At 40.7% G+C, this 18366-nt stretch overlaps 1 pseudogene; it reads left to right on the forward strand.

The window, feature by feature from the left end:
• The first annotated feature begins 898 nt into the window (after positions 1-898).
• The window catches only part of LOC126092744 (sorbitol dehydrogenase-like), a 58558-nt pseudogene continuing 41090 nt past the window's right edge, over positions 899-18366 (forward strand).

Genomic DNA, 18366 nt, shown 5'->3' on the forward strand with positions numbered 1-18366 from the left:
GAGTTGCACATTGGATTTTCGAAGTTTGCAGACTTAAGTCCCAAAAATTGTGTTTTAGCTGGAAGTAGTGGTACACATAGTGTCTGTGTGTGTACTACCCATCAAAACTTCAAACTCATGCTGACTGGATGTAACATTCCTCAGCTGACAAAGGATGAAGATAATCCAATAAAAACTTACAAAGACTGCATTGCAAGAGTTGTATGCAATCGGTCATTACCTGCTCGTCATTTTGGTGAATGTAAATTCTGCCCTGGCCCAGAAACATTTAAGACATATTTACAAGATTTGTTGAATTCGAATGATATTGATAATATATCTTATCAGCAATGGGTTTCCGTTGATCACACATCTCTAGAAACAATCATAAAATCATTTGACAACTTTATTGATGGTTTTTTTGATAAATTAAAATCGCTTACACGACATTCATTTATTGCTAGTCAACAATCAACCTTCCAAAAGAGACTGAGAAATGAACTTGAAGAAGGCGAGGTCTTAGCGATCTGTGACTTTTGTGAGAATTACTCCTTTGTCATCCAGGACGAAGTTCAAAGCTATCACTGGACAAACATGCAAGCAATGATTCATCCCATTGTTGCTTATTACAAGGATGGGAACAAACTCGAGCACACAAGTCTTCTAATCATATCAGAATGCCTAACACATGACACTGTTGCTGTGCATTTGTTCCAATCGTACTTGATGGACTCCCTGACTGTTAAATCCGGTAGAAAACCAAGAAAAATATATTATTTCTCTGATGGAGCAGCAGCTCATTATAAAAATAGGAAGAACTTTATCAATCTGTGCCATCATAAAGAAGATTTCCAAAATGAAGCTGAATGGCATTTTTCAGCCACCTCGCATGGGAAGGGAGCTAGTGATGGTGTTGGTGGAACAGTTAAACGACTTGTAGCTCGAGCAAGTCTGCAACGGCCATACAGTGATCAAATAATGACACCAAAACAACTTTATATGTTTGCCAAGGATAACATAGCAGGAATGAACTTCAAGTATGCTACCAAAGAAGATCACAAAAATGAAAAAATTAAACTTACGGAGAGATTTGAGAAATCCTGCAAAATTGTAGGGACACAAAAACTTCACACTTTTGTTCCTTTTAGCAAGGGAAAAATAATAACAAAAGTGTATTCAAACTCTGATGATAGTAAAATTGAATTGGTGACAGTTTCTGACAGTGATACAATACCGTTGAAAGACATAAAAGGATATATTGCTCGTGATTATAATGGACACTGGTGGTTAACCTGTGTACTTGAAAAAAATCGGGAGAAGGATGAAATCACAGTTAGTTTCTTACATCCACATGGACCGTCACCATATTTTACATTTACGAGTCATCCAGAAATTCTTTCCATAAGCAGTAGGGAAGTAGTGGCAATTGTGAACCATCAAACTGCTACAGGGCGAACATATAAGTTATCCAGTGCAGAAATGTTGATGTGCAACAAACTGATAAGTTCGAAGTATGAAGAAGTGCACTAATAGGACGCCTATTTGTAAATAATAGTAATTACTAACTGAATTTAGGTCTGATTTCAGGTATTCATCTTTCTGTGTTTTTTTATTTTTTTTAAAGTTTTCATTTTGTATTTATTAATTACAGAAGCATAAAACATATGTTCTTTTGTCAATTATAAGTTATTTTTAATTTCCACATTTTACAACAACATACAGCTAGTGAGAAGTAGGCCTAATATCTAAAATAAATTAGTTTTTACGAATTTTTAAAGCACCACCCTTAACATAAAATTGCTTTTGATAGTGATCCCATGCTCATCCCAAGTTGAAACGTTCAGAATATGTAGAGGTAAAGTGTATCTTTCACATATATTTTTTTGAGAATTTTAAAAATACAGTTTTTCAAAATTCGATAAATAAAACATTGTTGTTTTTATAAACAGTGTATATATATATATATATACACATATTAAACTAATGATGTTTGGTATCATATCAAAGCTCTTTATGAGTAATATACACATACTTAATTTCAATAAAATCTGAGAGGGTCAGGTTGTAACACTCGTTGATTTGACATGGATTTGACCAATATCCAAAATGTAATAGTTACATAAAAATCTCAGATAAACACAACTAAACTCAATCATGGTGCTGTGATGCAATACCAATATACAGGGCGCGTTTTTTATCTTGAGACAACGAAATATCTCGAAAACTACACATCGGTTTAAAAAGCGGAAAAATCCGGCGGTACCAATGTTGAAACCCCTGCCGCAGTCCATCGGGATGGACCAGGGAAGAAGCTTTGAAATCTTAATAGGAACATCTCAGGTTAATCGTAAATTCGGATTTTACGGGAAAGAATACGTAACTTTCCTAAGTACCACTTTTTTCGTTGCGTGAAAGATGGCGCTATGACCGCCAAAACAATTGAGTTTAAAAACGATATTATGTTAATAAAATGCACTGGACAAAAAATGAAAGCCAGATGTGTTTGTATGAAGCGTCGCTCCCTACCTTTCGTCAACGGCGTGCTCGTTTGAGGTGTGTCCTCTCGCCCATCACCGAATGCTTTTTTGTAAGAATTATTTCCCTTTTATGTACTCAAAAATGTCGAGTCCGCCTCTGTGCAATTATTTTGCCAGCCATGGAATGGTTCGACACAACTGAGAAGTGTTTCCGACGTAATATTCTGACATGAACTGCGGAGACGCTGAATCATATTATTGAGCGTTGTTGGCACTTCGTTAAAAACTTCACAACTAACCTCACAAACAAAAGTCAGGAGAAATAAGATCTGATGAGCTTGCAGACCAAGACAATGGACCGCCTCTTCCGATCTACCGACGATTGTACATGCGATATAATACTTCCCATGTTGCTACAGAATAAGTGTTAGATCGCATGTTGGGCAACAACCATATTGGAACCATATTGTTTTTCAAAGTCCAAGGGAAGGCCTGCAACCAATACTGGAAAATCGTCCTCCAAGAAAGTTCGATATTAATCACGATTTGGGGTGCCATCGACAGAGAATGGATCACCGAGTTTGTCAGCAATTATTCCACGCCAAACATTCACAAAACACGGATCTGATGTTCAACTTGGGGTAATAAATGAGAGTTTTCCACATTCAAGCAGTGCATGCTGTGATTAAGTGTGTTGTTACTCCAGGAGAGAAATTTGGATCTCTGTTTATTTGTTGAAGTGACCACTGGCGAAATGATATTTGATTCTGAAAATCATTGCCACGAATCCTTGACGGAGAGAGCTTCGGCAAACGGTAGTCTGACTAATTCACGTGCTAAGGTGGGGATTATGATTCACTGCAGCTAATATCGCAGTTCATTTATTCTCTCCAGTAACTGTCCTTCGATGGTTCATTTTGCGTGCTTGTCTAGTTCTCTCAGTGGAGAAATGTCGACTAATTCGGCACCACGTGAGCGCACTCTGTTTGGAAAACGTTGAGCATTGTACATATTCCTGACAATTTTCTCTTCTACCGTAATAGCTTGCATTCCAACTAACATCGCAGTAACGTTATGGATGAACGTACTTAAGAATGAGGGACGACATGCAACCAACGAGATCAAATAAAATAATTAATGAATGAGTGTTTCAAAACAGCTACAAGGAAAAAACCAGAACACACTGAGTCGTTTGGCACACACGTCTGTCTTTATGTTTTTTATTCTATTCATTTTTTTCGTTTTGAAATTCAACTGTGTTATTTGTAGATTACAGAGCCATATATCACGCAACGACGTAAGTGCTGTGTACAAAAATTGCGCATTTTTTCCTAGAGTGTCCGATTCTAAAATAAAATGGGATGTTCCTATTTAAAATTTCAATGTTTTCCACCCCAATCCCATGTGGGTGGGTCAGGGGATCAACGTTGGTAATGCTGGGTAGCATTTTTAAAAATATTGAACATGTATTTTTCCGTTCTTCAATGAATAGTTTATGAGATATTTCGTTGTCTCAAGATAAAAAAACCTCACACTGTATATCATTTTATATATGGACTCAAACATATAACACAGTGATAAAATGGCTGTTTCAAATTATACACAATCTTTCTCAATAAATATTTGATTTCAATATTATATAAAATTAATTTTGTTATTGTAGATTCATTGTAATTTATATTATATCCTTTTAGTTTGTTGTAAGCTGCTATTGTCAGAGACAGTTGCATTTCCCGAAGTTGTCAGTGTGACTCTATGTGGTTACATGAGCAAATTCCTCTATTGACTTAGAAATACTTTCTTATTGCCAGAGAATCGGTTGAAGACTTCAATTCTATTTGTGCGTAAATTTGGCAGTAGCGTATCAGAAAAAAATTATTTGCATCAGCTTATGATTATTCCAATATTTTGAAATTCTTTTACACATTGTATCACAAAGTCAACATTATAATTATCATTTGCTAATGAATACACCTGAAATAATCAATATGTGTTGATGTGATTGTGTAATTCGGTATAGATATACTTGATGTCCTTTTTGCTTTTGAGTGAAAGGTGTCCATTACCTAAAATGCAGAGTAAATTTGCAATTTGGCAATTGCATGTCACTGTTGGGCAGATCATCAGCATTCAACTTTTGATACAGAGTCTGCTTTCCTTCTGTATACGGTCTTGCATTTGATAAGTGATCTGAGGCTACACAGAATATTATTTCTATAATCTTCTATTCCTGAAAGTGAGTTAGTTTTTGAACTTGAAATTCTTCTTCTTTCTTGTAGGAAAAGAGACCTATGCCACCAGAGCCAAAGGAAAACCGTAAGTTATAGTGAACGTTCTCTATATTTTTAGTTGTAATTTTAAATTACTTTTTACTATACACAATTAGGCAGTAGTCACACTGAATTATTTACAAAATAATTTTAATATTATCGTAACTCGTTTTCTCCTCATTTGATACCTATTATGTTCAAATTTTTACTATGAACAAAAAAAGAGGAACATTCATCAAAAACTGTGCTATTATTTCATTTGAATCATAAAACTAACAGTTTCACTCCTTTGGTAGGCCTTCTATCACTGTATATGACAATATGTTTGTGTGAATAGCATTCAGAGAGACATTTCTGTATAACTACACAAGCCTGTATAATGTATGGGCCAATATTTTGTTCTTGATATACCAAATAAAACACTTCTAGTATGACTTTCAGCCAACATTGACTTGTTCCTGACAGTTGATAAAATCAAACAGTAGTTGAACTGTCATCAAATAACGGTTTCCTGTATCCTACAAAAAAACAATAGCACTGGAAACCAGAGCAATGTTTTATCCATACATCTCCTCCGTTAGAGAAAGAGAATTAGATGGGTAAAGATGGTGGGATGTATCATCACAGGAATCTTAGTAGGAGCCATTTAGGTAATCACTTACTTCATAACATCTTCTCAACTCCTCATTGATGTAATTACCTATGGTGTGACAGTATCATTGCAACATTAAAGGTATTAAAATAATATTAGTATATTGTTGCACTAGCCACCAGTCGACAAGTTGGGATAAAAGATGTGTGAACTTTCTCTATGTTTGAAGATAACAAGGCCTAAATTATTGAATAAATCTTGGTATGATGTAGGTAGCTTAGTTTTCTTCCAATGTATCGAAAATTGTAGTGATTATGGTATTTTCTGGAGAAAAATCATTTTGTTGCATCATCTGACTCATTTGAAATGACCATTTTGTCAAAATTTCAATAATATTCTATCCTGTAGATAAGGGCTATGATTACCTCTGCCAGAAGAAACATGGCTTGCTATAACTTCCTATCACAATACTGTAGATGAGTAAAGTAAAGAAATATAAGTAAACAATATAAATTTACAGTGTATTGAATAGATGGCATCATTATCTCGAAAAATAATTATCATGTTTCGTAAATATATTAAATTGAGCTTTGGAAGTGTGAGGTGTCGGTTGAGCAGTTTAGCATACCCTTATGCTGCTGTAGATTCGATCTCTGGTGACCTGCAGCTATGGGCAGCTCCCCATAAGATCATGCAAATTTAAGAGAAACGACATCATGCAATGGATAACATCTTATTTAAAAGGAAACTACTAGTTGTGTCCCAGCGAAGCATGAAAATATGGGTACCTCACGTCACGTGAATATCTTAATGAAAGAATTCATCGAACCACAAAAGTAAATGAGTGGTCATTGTAACAGTCTGGTTTATTGCCATAAAATGTCAAGCAAAATGATTTGCTCGCTGAAGCAAGCATATATACATTTAATAAATACACAAGAGATTGCAAACACGAATTAAAGGGTTGGTGCAGGTGTATGGACACACGAAAACATAATATGGTACTATATCGTAGACACGGCCAACGAGTGCCCAAAGGATAGTGATTTAAAAAAAGATCCCGGGACAACCAACAACGAACATCAACACTTTCGCCAAAGTGAATGATGGGTGCAACTAGCTATGTAATGAAAATCTGATGCAAATTAATTAGCTTTGCATTCCCTTCGTCTCGATGGCTGCATTGGTGGCATATTCTTACCACCCTTAAACGGTGTGTGTATGGAAGACAGCTGCAGTAGTGGCTGAAAGTTCTGAGTCCAGCTCAACCTCGACTTTCCAGTGGCTGGTCCCACGGTCTGATACTCTATGAAAAGTTTTCATCTGACCTTCAGGTCTTATCTAGCCAAAAAGATTCCTTTACGTGTCTCGCACAATGCTGTTTGTATGGAATTCATTCTGCCCTCACCTATACTCCTGCTGTGGGGATATAGGAAACTGTCATTTCCCTGTACAATGCCTGCATAGAGAATGTTTCCAGCACCAAACAAGTTCCCCAACGAGCCAGCCAAAGAAAGCCACCAAGGCTGCAGAAATAACAAGTCTGCAACACCCTATTAAGAGGAAAGGAGAAGAAGAAGTTGTTGGCAGCACATCATTGACAATAGTGAATACTGTCTGAAGTTTTCAAGTAACGTCAAAGAACTGACTGCACTGGCTACTGGGGTCAGCATATTACATTATGCCCAAACTGTCATGTAACACATTTTTAAAATTTAATAGTGGGTTACATGGCAGTTTGGGCGTAACCTGCCACGTAACAGAAGTGGCTAAAAGTTCATTGTTGTTACACACACATCAAAAAACTTTTGCATCACCCTAGTTCCCAGAACTCCTGAAGATAGACGTTGACTGTGGATGTTGTATCACAAACACAGTCCCTCGGATTGTTCAGAGATGTCACTAAACCCGCCCAAAGATGTAAACAACCAAGCGTGAGCAGCGCCTATTAGACGGAGGGGGACCGACAGCCGACCAGTTCCAGTCATTCCACCAGGAAGGAGGTATACGGCTCAAGTTGTCTGTAGTTCAACCACGCCTAGGCGGTCAATACCGCGGTTCGATCGTATCCGCATTGTTACTTTGTACCAGGAAGGGCTCTCAACACGGGAAGTGTCCAGGCGTCTCGGATTGAACCATAGCGATATTGTTTGGACATGGAGGAGAGAGACAGGAACTGTTGCTGACATGCCTCACTCAGGCCGCTCAAGGGCTATTACTGCAGTGGATGACCGCTACCTACGGATTATGACTCGGAGGAACCCTGACAGCAATGCCACCATCTTGAATAATGCTTTTCGTGCAGCCACAGGACGTCGCATTACGGCTCAAACTGTGAGCAATAGGCTGCATGATGCACAACTTCATTACCGACGTCCATGGCGAGGTCCATCTTTGCAATCACGAGACCATGCAGCGCGGTACAGATGGGCCCAGCAATATGCCGAATGGACCACTCAGGATTGGCATGATGAGTGTCGCATATGCCTTCGACCAGACAATCGTCGTAGACGTGTTAGGTGGCAACCCTGTCAGGCTGAAAGCCTTAGACACACTGTTCAGCGAGTGCAGCAAGGTGGAGGTTCCTTGCTGTTTTGGGGTGGCATTATGTGGGGCCGACGTACGCCGCTGGTGGTCATGGAAGGCGCCGTAACGGCTGTACGATACGTGAATGCCATCCTACGATCGATAGTGCAACCATATCGGCAGCATATTGGCGAGGCATTCGTCTTCATGGACGACAATTCGCGCCCCCATCATGCACTTCTTGTGAATGACTTCCTTCAGGATAACGACATCGCTCGACTAGAGTGGCCAGCATGTTCTCCAGACATGAGCCCTATCGAACATGCCTCGTATAGACTGAAAAGGGCTTTTTATGGTCGACGTGACCCTCCAACCACTCTGAGGGATCTACCCCAATCTCCGTTGAGGAGTGGGACAATCTAGACCAACAATCCCTTGATGAACTTGTGGATAGTATCCCACGACGAATACAGGCATGCATGAATGCAAGAGGACGTGCTACTGGCTATTAGAGGTACCGGTGTGTACTGCAATCTGGACCACCACCTCTGAAGGTCTCGCTGTGTGATAGTACAACATGCAATGTGAGGTTTTCATGAGCAATAGAAAAGGCTGAAATGATGTTTACGTTGATCTATGTTATAATTTTCTGTTCAGTTTCCGGAACTCTCGGAACTGAGGTGATGCAAAACTTTTTTTCATGTGTGTAGTACTTAAATATAAGTTTTCCATAGAAATGAGTTAAGCAAGGAAATTGCTAATTATAACATTATATTTCACCACCGGATGTTTCGTAATTGTATGCCTTACACATAAACGATACAGTTTGTTAGTCGGTATCGAAATGGGATAAGTATTTCGGTCTGCTTTATTTAATGACTCAAAAAAGAAAAAAGAAAGATAAGCAATTCGGTCTATAGGTATATTAGTGTAACACTGCAGTAACCTGTAGTAACCTGTTACAGTTAAACGATGCAGCTTGGCTTAAACAATATCGAAATTTTTGTATTTTGCAGAAGTGCTTATACGCATGGGCAGTGTTGGGATATGCGGCTCAGATGTACATTATCTGGTGCATGGTCGAATAGGCGACTTTGTGGTTAAGGGTCCCATGGTACTTGGCCATGAATCATCGGGCACAGTTGAAAAACTTGGGCCTTGTGTGAAAGACTTGAAAGAGGGTAAGTATGCATCTAATTTAGTATTACAGGACATAAGGAAACGCGTTTCATGGTGCAAAACTGTACAGTAAAGAAAACAACTGAAGAATTTTGTCTTTGGATAATTACATAAACGAACCTAATTTACATGATAATCAGTACTATTCATAGCTATATTGGCAATAGATCATCAATGTCCGGCTCTTCCTCACCTAACACCTACATCTACGTTTATAATTTATAAGACACCTCTAGACGTGTGGTGGAGAGTAGTCCTTGTACCAATATAATTTACTCCTTCTCCCGTTCCAATTGCAAATTGTGTGCGTGAAGAAAAACTATTAGCAAGCCTCCGTATCAACTCGAATTACCCTGATGTTCTCGTCAAAAGAATATTTATAAAATGAAATGAATTTGAACTTATGAGAGTATATTATGGCGTTCGTTTGTTGAAGGATAAAATAGAAAACACTCTGATAATTTCCGCAATTTTTGCATGCTAGAAGAGAACATTAGTGATATGAACAAACAGTTGTAACATCTAGTATGTATCCCAGTCGCATGCTAACCAGTAAGGAGGAATGTTGTAAAGTTCCTTAGCTGAATTGAATTTATGTCAATGGAGTAGATTTTTGCCGTATAAATATTTTATTCGTGTTTAACGCACTATTTTCAGAATTTTCTGCTTTCCACACGATGTTAGATGCACTGCAGTTCCAACAATGAAACACTAAACCTGATCACATAAGTTTATAGTCGTGTAGAAAATTTAAATTTTGTTTGCTGTAGGAGATTTTTAAATGTATTACCAAAATTTCCATTTTGGTTTTGTACTACAGAAGTGTAAAATGACTTCAGACGTTTCTAGACGTTTAGTAAATACTTCGTCCATGGTGCTCAAATTCACTGGATGTAGGCCCAAAGAATTTAACTTTATAATGCAAGGGACTTTTTTTACAACAGTACGCAATAATAATTAATAATTGGCTTTGATCTCCTTTGTTATAAAAGCTACAGCGGTGAAATTTTAAAGAAAAGCAACTATCTCAAAAACACTTTCCTTGTTATTGCTAGTCTGCATTTCATATCTTTTCTACATCTGCCATCGTTTGTTATTTTGCTGCCCAAGCAGCAAAACTTTTACTGCTTTCGGCACTCCACATGTTAATTTAATTCTCGAAGCATCTAGTGATTTTAATAGACTACATCTCATTCCCCGTGTTTTAATTTTGCCTATATTCATGTTATAGCTCTTACTAACCGTTCTATAGAGCTTGCAAGTCTTGGGGTCTTCACTTACAATATTGCCACATAAGCTCTGCACTCTAAGCCACTGTTCAAAACTTTTTTTTTCTTGCAAATGCCGTTTGTTTGTTTTAGGTGACCGCGTAGCCCTTGAACCTGGCACACCGTGCAGAATGTGTTCTTATTGCAAAGAAGGTCGCTACCACCTCTGCCCTGACGTTATTTTCTGTGCAACTCCGCCGGTTGACGGAACCATGTGCCGTTACTACGTGCACACAGCAGATTTCTGCCACAAGTAAGCGAGCCGCATTAGATACATGATTAGCTTCTGTCTTGTAATCAATTCTGATGGTCTGTGCAGCTGTAATTATGCGATTAAGAAATGGGTAAATGAGTTACTGGGCCTTACGGCAGAGCACTACATCTTCGTCGTTGACACGCAAGCTGTACGAGCGTAAATACAGTACTGTCATATGGCGTTTTTAATTTTACAAGTTGTAATGAAATTCATTATTCTTCAGCCCAAAGGATCAACAGTGCATTACTTTCATTATATTGAATTGTGTCAACGGTTATAAAACGGTGGACTGCATAGACATGATAAAGTTTTGTGGATTGGGAACGACAGAAAGTAACGCTTATCCCCATAAGGTCAATTTTGAAAAAAACGTTGCTAATTTGTTCATGTGTAAGGATGCTACCAACAAGACAGTAATTATGACATTTCTTTCTAAGCAGCTTACGCAGGTCATCTTTGTGTTTAAACCGTTGGGGATGCTGACCAGAGAGTCGTAGTACATTTAATCACTCAAGTAATTTTTTGATGAAATGTCATGTTGCTGCAATGTGTCGATGACTTTCGTACTCATAATTTTCGCGAAGAGTCGGGCCCATGTCCAGTTTGTTCCTTTATATTCGCTGGATAGCAGATTCCATAGCCGTGAGCCCAACAGGTGAGCCTATCGCGTCACTATAGATCCGAAAGAGACGGCGTGGCCGCTGGGGGGAGGGGGGGAGGAATGGGGGGAAGAGTGGACACTGGACATGACGGGTAACGTCACATCCAATTTGGAGCTCAATTGGAAACCAGTATCCCGATTGACAAGGTCGTCATGCATTCGTATTCCCACTGTCACTTTGATAACCAAGTCCCAGGACCCATTACGGCTGCACGGCATCTTTGTTCAAAAACAAACAAGTTCATGGTTAATGCTGTGCTTAGCCACAATAGACTTGTCGGATTGGTCAAGGCGAACACTCTTCATATTTTCTGAACAGCACTGCGAGATGCATCACTTTGTCTCGCCGAGATTCTGCCTGCCACACTTGCGGCTGATGCAGTAGAGCTAGGTGTCCATAGCCCCAGTTGGTCCTGGACTGAGCCAAACATATTCTTGATTTTAACTGTTGAGCGGAAAACTGTTTTTATCTTGTCCTTTTCCACTATTCTGGCAATCTAGCCTGCTGGTGGCCCTGTATACCAAACAAACACGGGGCGCTGGGTTTCTTCTTCTGTATTGTTTCTTTCTTGTTCCAGCTTGGCTGGAGATTCGTTCTGTTTGTGTTTCCGAGTAGCCATTGTTGCGAAAGATTTCGCAGAGCTGTGTAACTCGGTAGACAGACTTTCCTTGTAGCATATGGTTCACACTGTGTATGCCAGGGTTGTGAGCACTGGATGTTGGCAGTTACTGGTGTTTAGGTACAGTTCCATGTGTGTCTTCTTCCTGTAGACGGAATGTCGTATCATGTCATCACGATTCTTCTTTATTAGAATGGTAGCCATCTATTTTCTTCCATCTCCATGATGAACGTGATGTTGAGATGGCACAGAAATTCCTGTGGATTTTCTTCATCGTGCTGATAAATCATTAATATGTCATCCACATACGTGCCTTTGGTTTCAGGCGAGCCGTTTTGAGAGCTGTTTCCATATACAGGCATTTCGTGAACTGTTACCCAAATCGATACACGGTTTGTGGCAAATGTTAGATCGTCGAGGGACATGTATATTTTTGTTTGGTTAATGTTTTTATCGCTGGTGTCAATTGAGACACTGAAGTAAGTACAAACAATGCAACAGTATACTTTTTATAAATGCATCCGATAGCTCTTAAGAAGGTAATTACAGTGATATAGCATTTGTTAATGTTGACGTTGAAATCTGGCATAAAAAATTTGAGAAATGTCCTAGAATGTGAGAGCACGGTGGCCAGAAACGGCATTTGCAGTGCAAACACTGCCAAGCAGGCCTCTCGGACTAGGTTGTGTAGTCGTATACCATAGGTAGGCCTGCGCTATGAGAATAAAGCTTTATTTCCCCTTGAACCAACTTACGACCTAGATGCAGGTTCACCTATGAATGTTGTATATTGTAGTGGAAACTTCTGCCGTCAAATGTATCAGGATGTATTAAAACTCGGCTAGAACTTTCCAAATGATTTATTGATTTCCACTACAGTGCTCCGTTTACCTCAGTCCACGTCACAGGGCCCCACAATGCTGAGGGAGCATCCCAGCGGCCAATGTAATGCAATGCTGTGTCAAGCCTGCCTTGTATGCCAGCTGCAGAGTTTCGATTATGTCAGGATGTCTGCGCCAGCAGCCGATTCAGCGGCCACTGTCCTTATTGTCTCTGTGGTGCTCCGCCAGGAGCCATAGGCCAGCCCCGCAATGCTTCTTCCACGCTGGCATATCTGAGATAGCGGTGGCACAGAGGAAGACTGCACTGTAGTTCCTTCTCTAGATTGTCACACAGATGACAAAATGGTAGATATCGAAATAAACGACAGAGGGATAGAGAAACAATTAAAATCGCTCAAAAGAGGAAAGGCCTCTGGACTTGATGGGATACCAGTTCGATTTTACACAGAGTACGCGAAGGAAGTTGCACCCCTTCTTGCAGCGGTGTACCGTAGGTCTCTAGTAGAAGAGTGTAGCGTTCCAAAGGATTGGAAAAGGGCACAGGTCATCCCCGTTTTCAAGAAGGGACGTCGAACAGATGTGCGAAACTATAGACCTATATCTCTAACGTCGATCAGTTGTAGAATTTTGGAACACGTATTATGTTCGAGTACAATGACTTTTCTAGAGACTAGAAATCTACTCTGTAGGAATCAGCATGGGTTTCAAAAAAGACGGTCATGTGAAACCCAGCTCGCACTATTCGTCCACGAGACTAAGAGGGCCATAGACACGAGTTCACAGGTAGATGCCGTGTTTCTTGACTTCCGCAAGGCGTTCGATATAGTTCCCCACAGTCGTTTAATGAACAAAGTAAGAGCATATGGACTATCAGACCAATTGTGTGATTGGATTGAGGAGTTCCTAGATGACAGGACGCAGCATGTCATTCTCAATGGAGAGAAGTCTTCCGAAGTAAGAGTGATTTCAGGTATGCCGCAGGGGAGTGTCATAGGACCGTTGCTATTCACAATATACATAAATGACCTAGTGGATGACATCGGAAGTTCACTGAGGCTTTTTGCAGATGACGCTGTGGTGTATAGAGAGATTGTAACAATGGAAAATTGTACTGAAATGAAGGAGGATCTGCAGCGAATTGACGCATGGTGCAGGGAATGGCAATTGAATCTCAATGTAGACAAGTGTAATGTGCTGCGAATACACAAAAAGATATATCCTTTATCATTTAGCTACAAAATAGCAGGTCAGCAACTGGAAGCAGTTAATACCATAAATTATCTGAGAGTACGCATTAGGAGTGATTTAAAATGGAATGATCATATAATGTTGATCGTCGGTAAAGCAGATGCCGGACTGAGATTCATTGGAAGAATCCTAAGGAAATGCAATTCGAAAACAAAGGAAGTAGGTTACAGTACGCTTGTTCGCCCACTGCTTGAATACTGCTCAGCAGTGTGGGATCCGTACCAGATAGGGTTGATAGAAGATATAGAGAAGATCCAACGGAGAGCAGCGCGCTTCGTTACAGGATCATTTAGTAATTGCGAAAGCGTTTCGGAGATGATAGATAAACTCCAGTGGAAGACTCTGCAGGAGAGACGCTCAGTAGCTCGGTACGGGCTTTTGTCAAAGTTTCGAGAACATACCTTCACCGAAGAGTCAAGCAGTATATTGTTCCCTCCTACGTATATCTCGCGAAGAGACCATGAGGATAAAATCAGAGAGATTAGAGCCCACACAGAGGCATACCGACTATCCTTCTTTCCATGAACAATAGGAGACTGGAATAGAAGGGAGAACCGATAGAGGTACTCAAGGTACCCTCCGCCACACACCGTCAGGTGGCTTGCGGAGTATGGATGTAGATGTAGATGTAGATGAACAAGTGCCCGCTATCCGGCGTTCCCTCGCCCCGGGAAATCTGTGGCGAGTGTTGAGAACAGAGATGACTACCCATGGTAGCAAGTCGAAGAGTGGCTCGCCGCTGGCTGGCTGCAGACCCTGCATCGGCTTCAGAAGGTCGAACCAACGACCTGCCATGGACTGGAATGCTGGCGCCCCATCTGTTGCTGCGTGTAGCCCAGTGGTGTGACACGCGTCGCCGTCCGAGAGAGCTGAAACACTTGAATGTATCTCGTTAGTAAATAGCACCTATTTATATGCGGTTGTGTGCCTCTGTTTTGCTAACGTGCTGCTCCGAGTCCACCACACCCCAGTTGCGCCAGTTGGCCCCTTCTGCCTGTAATTTGCACCATGCAAACCGCTGCATTTACGCTTTTCAGTGGTTCGACGGTCCTGTGGCTTCCATTCTACTTCGCAACTATGGTATGCATAACTCACTGCAATCTGGCCCACACGTGGCGGTAACTTGTGCTCAGAATATTGCACAAAACTAACTTTCCCTATCCTAAAGGGTGGTGCCGCTACGTTATCACCCTCTTCTGAAAGACCCGGTCCCCACGTCGCCCCTTAACTAGCTCTTAACTTGTTTGAGTCGGCGAATATGGCATATTTCCTTACTACTAGAAAACTTAAATGTGGTTTAGTGCCCCCTAAAACCATGACATGAAACAAAACATAAAAATTCCGTACTGGACGACCACTGCTCGATCAGCCCCTTACCTATGCATCTCATGCTCTCAATATCCAATCCACTGGGACTTGGACTACCCTTGATTCCCATATGGAATTGGCTCTTCACGTGATCAGAATGAAAACAACACATAGCAAAGTTAAGGCTGCGATGACACTTAGCACAGAGGTGTTCAAAATGATCGTTATTTGGTGTTGCCTTTCCCTATACTGAGCAAGATGTTGAACAAGCTGTTCGGCTTATATGCACCGCTCTTGCTATAAAATGAACTGGTTTACGGATCTCAACAGACCTGGCTCCAGAGTTTGATTTAACAATGTCAGATTCTGCCTTGTCAAAAACTCTGAAGTGGTTTTTGGCCAGTACAGCTGTGGCTGCGAAACATTCAATGGCGTGACTCCTGAAATTGACACTGGCAGTTGGAAGGTTGCTCCTATTATGTTACACTTAGTTTCATTGATTAAAATTCCGCTCTCCTCGAGCTCTATACGTTTCACTTCTGCAAATACTCCCCGCTCAAAACAACTTGCTACTACTACCAAATTCTCAAATGGTTCAAATGGCTCTGAACACTATGGGACTTAACATCTGAGGTCATCAGTCCCCTAGAACTTAGAACTACTTAAACCTAACTAACCTAAGGACTTCACACATATCCATGCCCAAGGCAGGATTCGAACCAAATTCTCGTAGGTGGAGAAGATCTAATGCATCCCGACTTGTTGCAAGCTCAATTTTGGCTCCACGATGTCCCTTCGATAGTCTATTCCTTTCCCCCTGGCTAATAATAACTGCACCGTGCGTGTGTCCCATTTTTGTAGCTTCACAGATTTTCCTCCAATAGTCACTATTTTTGATTCAATCTCAACACCGATTGTGTGACTACGTTCATCCTTAAATTTACATTATATGAACTGGTGCAATAAACACGACTTTCGTGACCGAGCACTGTCGATAACAAAAAATTTAAGCAGTAAATCGTACGACTCTGACATCGTTCAACGCATATTTATTACGGCTTTGCCACAAAATATACTCAGACGCCTTTATTTCTCCAGAACAGCGTTTGATTTCTCCTCCAACAACACTCCACATACGTCAGACGCTAAACTTCCCTTTTCAGTGACCTGAGGACAGGTATCACCATCACCTTTCCTCCCTCTTCAAAAGGACTGCTATCCGCAGCAGGCTGTATTCGAAAATACATACAACATGTGAAAATACAATGCCTAATTACTCTACACAAACCCAATGATACATGACACCAAAAATAAAAAATAAAAAACTACAAATACTCTACTACTTTCTGGATCACAAAGCATCCGGTACTTCATGCTGTACTCTATCTTCCTCGTTTTCTCTGTGCTTAGCACCTCTCTTCACTCTCTCTTTCTTCCTCTGTCCTTCCTGTGACACACATGGAACCACATCCGGGCAACCCGTAAATGGCCGTAACTGCCCAATGTGTACTATCGTTGTTCTCGTTGGCAGCTGAATTTTAACATTAATGGGGGATGTGGCTTCAACAACTTGGTATGGCCCTTGATACCTCGTGAGAAACTTCTTCGTTTTCCCTTTTTGCGTGTAGGGGCTGGACAGCATTACCCATTGCCTCACTCTAAACTGTGGTAAACTTCCATTCCGCTTCACTGCGTCTTCCTGCCTTCCCAAAGCCTTTGTATTCGCCTTTTGTACTCGTTTCCAAACATCCCGAATGGCTCTAGCGAATTGACGTACAGATTCACCGGTCCTTCCTTTCTGTAGCTTCACTAAATCAAACAGTGACAGCATTTTTCGCCCTTACACTACCTCATATGGACACAAACCGGTACTTGTATGGACTTTTGCATTTTATGCGCATACAATATGCTTCAAACACTCGTCCCACTGATGGTGTTGAGAATCCACATAAAAACTCAGCATCTTCCCGATTGTTCTGTGTACCCGTTCTGTCCTTCCGTTGGCCTGTGGATACAACGCGCTCGTCCTCAACTTCTTTACATTCAACAATTTACACAGTTCCTTCATTAAATCCGCCATGAAGTTGGTACCTTTGTCAGTAATTATTGTCTCTGGTACACCAAACTTCAAAATTCAGTTGTTTACTAATGCTTGCACCACCATTGCTGCCTGTTGATTTGGCATAACCACCATCTCCACATACCTTGAAAAATGGTCTATTATTGTCAGAACGAATCTGTTCCCCTATGGTGTTCGCCTAAATGGTCCTAATACATCGATTCTGAGCAAAGAGAATGGACATGTTGCTTCCGGTAATCGTTGTAGCTGTATCTGTTTCCGGCTCAAATCTGTTATCTGCGCACATGATATACAATTCGTGACATACTGATCTACATCTCCTTTCCTACCTCTCCACCAATACCTCTCCACCACTATCCTATTCGTCGCTGTACACCCTCCATGACCAGATAACACGTGATCATGTGCTTCTTTTAAAGCCTCATCCCTCAACTTCGCTAGCACTTCTACTCTTGGCCCTAACTTCGTTTCCTTGCACAGAAGACCGTCGTAAACATTAAACTGTGGCTGTGTCCGATACAATTTACAATCGTTGTCCGCATCCTTTAATTCTTGCCATACTGCTAGGTCATAACCTATGACTTCGGTTTTTTCCACCTTCCTACTTAGTGCATCCACATTACTGTGCTTCATGCGCACCACCTCTTAGTCGAATTCACTAAGCCTTACAGCCCATCGAGCGAGTCTAGTGGACGGATCCTTCAACCCCAACAACCACTTCAACGCAACATGATCTGTCACTACCCGAAATCTTGTCCCATATAAATAACATTTAAAATATGTGATTCCATGGATTACGCTAAGCATCTCCCTCTCTGTTGTTGAGTAATTCCTCTCTGCTGTATTCAACTGCCTAGACGCATAGGCTACAGGATGTTCTTTCCATCAGTTCCCTGACTAAGAGCACATCCTAATGCTTGATTCGATCCATCGCATGCTAGTGTAAACTCCTTTTCAAAATCTGGAAACACAAGAACCAGACTTGATGTTAACACTTCTTTCAGTTTGTCAAACGCTTTCTGACACTCTTCTGTCCACTCGAATTTCTCACCCTTCCGTA

This window comes from Schistocerca cancellata, chromosome 7 (genome assembly GCF_023864275.1).
Source record: "Schistocerca cancellata isolate TAMUIC-IGC-003103 chromosome 7, iqSchCanc2.1, whole genome shotgun sequence".
Classification (NCBI taxonomy): domain Eukaryota; kingdom Metazoa; phylum Arthropoda; class Insecta; order Orthoptera; family Acrididae; genus Schistocerca; species Schistocerca cancellata.